The sequence below is a fragment of the Lagenorhynchus albirostris genome, chromosome X (genome assembly GCF_949774975.1).
Source record: "Lagenorhynchus albirostris chromosome X, mLagAlb1.1, whole genome shotgun sequence".
In the NCBI taxonomy this organism is placed as follows: Eukaryota; Metazoa; Chordata; class Mammalia; order Artiodactyla; family Delphinidae; genus Lagenorhynchus; species Lagenorhynchus albirostris.
In genome coordinates, this window is record NC_083116.1 from 64,683,401 (window position 1) to 64,688,336 (window position 4,936).

The 4,936-nt window shown below is 32.2% G+C and overlaps 1 pseudogene; it reads left to right on the top strand.

The window, feature by feature from the left end:
* Positions 1 to 2,130: 2,130 nt before the first annotated feature.
* LOC132514135 (U6 spliceosomal RNA) lies at positions 2,131 to 2,229 on the top strand (annotated as a pseudogene).
* The last annotated feature ends 2,707 nt before the right edge of the window (positions 2,230 to 4,936 follow it).

Genomic DNA, 4,936 nt, shown 5'->3' on the forward strand with positions numbered 1-4,936 from the left:
AACAAAAATATGACTTAATCTCAAAAACATCTTTTGTATTTGGCTTTTTTGAGTCAAAAAAGCCAAATACAAAAGAGAACATACTATATACATCCATTTCTAAGAAGTCCTAGAAAAAGCAAAATTAATCTAGGGTGAAAAAAGTGAAATGATGATTGCCTGTCAGTGTCTGGGGATTGACTGTAAAAAGCCATGAGGAAAATTAATGAGGTGATAAAATCATTCTATACCTTAATTGGGTTAGTTATTACAAAGGTTTATATATTTTTCAAACCTCATTGTATTCTACACTTTGAAATCTGAATGTTTTGCTTCATGTAAATTACTTTTTTAAAATAAATAATCAAGAAAAAATGAAAAGGAAGAACTATGAGGAGCATTAGCCTGTATTTTACTTAAAAACAAAATTCTCATTATGATGTTTTGACCTTCTTTTTGGCTGGGGAGAGACTACCCCTCCCAGGGTGAGCCAATTCTTAGAGTTAACAAAAAGCTCATCTGGAATTTGGTTTTGATATACAAACTAACCAGTCCAGAGCCATACCTCCTCTATTTGGCCCACACATGCCAGGAGATAATATTATTCTCCCTTAATCATCTAAGTGCCAGATGCCAGGCAGCTAGAGATAGCCCCCTATAGACAAAAGCCTATTGAAATTACTCAAACTAGCCAATCCTAAGCTGCTTAGCTTTCCCTGATTTGCCTTTCCTGCAGAAAACTCAGTAAAGGCAGTGGTCTAAATATTCCCTTTGTTCCTGTCTTCTGCATCCTGAACACCCTGGTGTTTTTCCCATGTGGTAATGCATGGCATACCATGCCTTCTCTTTCTATAATCTGTGATTATAATAAATGTTTTCCTGAACCTCTCCTCTGTCTTTTCTTGTGGCCTCACATGAATGATCATTTCATAAAATGACACAAAATAAAGCCCAATCAGATTACAAAACATAGTATAAATATTGGATAATTAAATCAGTGTGATACTAAAAGAGATAGACTAACCATTTGATTAAAATACATATTCCATATATAAGCTTATACATGGAAACAATGTGAGTAAAAACAAACTTTGTAATACATGGTTTGGGGCAACTGGTAGTGATCTGGAAAACAAATAAAGCTATATCCCTACCTCAAACCATATACCATTACATATTACAAAGATTGATAAAATTGACTAAATGAAAAAAATTTAAACCTTCATTAAAAAATACCCTATGCAAGGTGCAAGAGGGAGGAGATGGGGATATATGTATATGAATAGCTGATTCACTTTGTTATAAAGCAGAAACTAACACACCATTGTAAAGCAATTATACCCCAATAAAGATACTAAAAAAAAAATTTACCCTATGCAAGGTCAAGGACAAATGACAAATTGAAGGTAAGCAATTCATGTGACAGAAAAGGATCTAACATTTCCAACATAAAAAATTCTCATAGAAGTCAGAAAAAAAGAAAAATATCTTAATATGGAATGGAGAAAAAACATGGACAGACAATTCAGAGAATAAGAAATAGAAATTGTCCTTAAAACATGAAAAGATGCTCAACCTCACACATAATAAGAGAATAGCAAATTGAAACTACACTGAAATATCACTTCCTTTTAGATTATAACACACTCTTTCCACTTTATGATGAAGAATTATAACTTACAGGAAAAGCAAAATTTCAAATGTATATGTCCTTTGACTCAGCATTGCCACTTCTGGAAACAATCCTGCACAACACACACACACACACACACACACATACATGCACACAAGCACACATCAAACAATATATGTGCAAAGTTATTGATTGCAAGATTGTTTGTAATAGACAAAGTCTGAAAACAATTCAGTGGACACCGATGGTGGACTAGTGAAATTACCCATGTTTCATTCACAGAATGGAATATATTGATAGTATAGTTATTAATAACTGATAAGAAATATCATGCACGGCAAAGACCTCCAGGATATATCAAGTGGAAAAAAAGCAAACTACAGAGTAATGTATAGTATGTTATTTTTGTGCAAAATGGGAGGAAAATAAGAACATTCAAGTTCATTTGTATTTGCATAAAGAAAAAATGGAAGAATGTATAAACAATACTAGTAAAAATATGTTCTCACTTCAGCAGCACATGTATTTTCAGTATTGAAATTGGAACTATATAGAGAAGATTAGCATAACCCCTGCAAAAGTATGCCACAGAAATTCATGATGTGTTTCATAGTTTGGGGAAGAAAAGAAACATTTACATTCATGAAGCTAAAAGATCCCCAAACTGAATCAACCAAAAGATTATAATGCGACGTATTATAATCAAATTGCCACAAGTCAAAGACAAAGAGAGAATTTTGAAAGCAGTGAGAGAAAATCGACTCTTCACATATAAGGGAGTGCTCATAAGACTATCAGTAGATTTCTCAGCAGGAAATTTGCCGGCCATGAGATAATGAGGTGATATATTCAAAGTACTGAAAGAAAAATACTGACAACCAAGAATTCTATACTCAGCAATATTACCTGTTAAAATGTAGAAGAGATTAAAAATCATTCCTAGACAAACAAAAACTGAGGGAGTTTGGCACCACTAGACCTACCTTAGAAGAAATGCTTTAGAGAGTTCTTCAAGTAGAAAGAAAAACATGCTAAAGAGTAACATGAAAGCATTTGAAAGTGTGAATCTCATTGGTGAAGCTAAATATATAGACATACACAGATTAAATTAAGACTGTAATGGTGATGTGTAAATTACTTTTTACCCTAATATAAATGTTAAAAATTTGTTAATAGATAAAAAATACAAATATAAGCAAACTCTGACTATAAGAACACAAAGTCTCTGGGGTGGAATAGAAGTGTAGTATTTCAGTATGGGATTGAAGTTAAACTATTATCAACTTAAAATAGATGTTACAACTATAAAGATAAATATGCAAGCTTTGAGCTAATCTCAAAGGAAAAAAAACTACAGTAGATACCAGGAAGGTAAAGAGAAAAGAATCAAAGCAAATCACCAAATAAAATCATCAGAGAACAAAGGAAAATGGCAAGAGAGGAAGAGAGGGACAAAATAGACAGAAAATAATTAACAGAATGGCAATAGTAAGACTTTACATAATTTTCTTAAGTGTAAATGAATTAAACTCACTAATCAGAAGGCACAGAGTGACTGAATGGATTAAAAAAAAACAAGTTCCAGCAATATGTTGTCTACAAGAGACTCACTTTAGCTTTAAAAGCACAGATAGGCTGAAAGTTAAGGGATGGAAATAGATATTTCATGCAAAGGGTAATCAGAAGAAAGTGGGTATGGATATAGGGAAAAAAACAGACTTGAAGTCTAAAACTGTCTCTAGAGACAAAGAAGTTCATTATATAAGGATAAAAGGGTCAATTCCACAAGAAGATGTAACAGTTATAAATATATATGTACCTTATGTCAGAACATCTAAAAATATAAAGCAAATATTGATAGATTTGAAGGTAGAATTCCACAACAATACAGTAAGGGTAAGGGGCCTCAAATATCCCACTTACAATAATAGATAGAATATCCAGACAGAAAATCAATTTAAAAAACCCAGCTGGCTTGAATAACACTATAGACCAAGTATACCTAAGAGACAGAACTTACAACCAACAGGAAAATACTCATTCTTCTCAAGCACACACCGAAAATTCTTCAGGATAGATCAAATGTTAGGCCACAAAACAGTCTTAGCAAATTTAACAACACCAAAATCATTCCAAGTATCTTTTCTGACCATATGGGAATAAACCAGAAATCAATAACAGCAAGAAAACTGGAAAATGCACAGATACATAGAAATAAATCAACACACTTGTGAACAACCATTGCACCAAAGAGGAAATCAAAAGGGAATTTAAATACTATTTTGAGACAAATGAAAACAAAAACACAACATACTGAAATTTATGGGATGCATCAAAAGAAGTACTGAGAGGAATGTTTGTAGCAATGAATGCCTACATTGAGAAAGGTGAAGGTGCCCACTCTTACCACTCCTATTCCACATAGTACTAGAAGTACTAGTCAGAACAATTAGGCAAGAAAAAGAAAGTTCCTCAAAACATTAAAAATAGAACTACTTTATAGTCCAGCAATCTGTGTATATGACCAAAGAAAATGATACCAGAATCTTGAAGATATTCTTGCACCTGCACTCCCATGTTAACTTCAGCATTTTCAAAATATCCAACATCAGAAACCAATCTAAATGTCAGTGAATGTATGAATATATACAAGTGAATATTATTCAGCTTTAGAAAGAAGTAAATTCAACCATTTGCGACACCATGGGTAAATCTGGAGAATATTTTCCTAAGTGAAATAAGCCAAACACAGAAATACAAATACTACATGATCTCACTTATATGTGGTATCTAAATTAGTCAAACTCATTGAAACAGAGAGTAGAATAATGTTCACCAGAGGGAGAAATGGAGTGATGTTGTTCATGCTGCATAAAGTTTCAGTTTTGCAAGATGAATAAGTTCTGGATATCTAATGTCCAACAATGTGACAATAGTTAATATTGTATTGTACACTTGAAATCTGCTAGAGAATAGATTTAAATGTTATTACATGAACACATGCACATGAAAGGTGACTATATGAGGTGATTAATATGTTAATTAGGTTGATTGTCGTTAATATTTCATAATGTCTACATATATCAAATTATCATATTATACACTTTAAATGTATAAAATTTTTAATGGTTAATTATACCTCAAAAAAGCTGAAAGAAAATAATGTCCTATGTATGATGTGAGGATGATAAAACATGGTGGATGTGAACAGGGATGGGGAACCAGATCTCTCTACATATTTATTTTTCTAATGTTTTGAATTTTAGAATATGTCCATTATGCAAACATTAAATTAAGAAAACAATAAAGAAAAACTATGAAAGA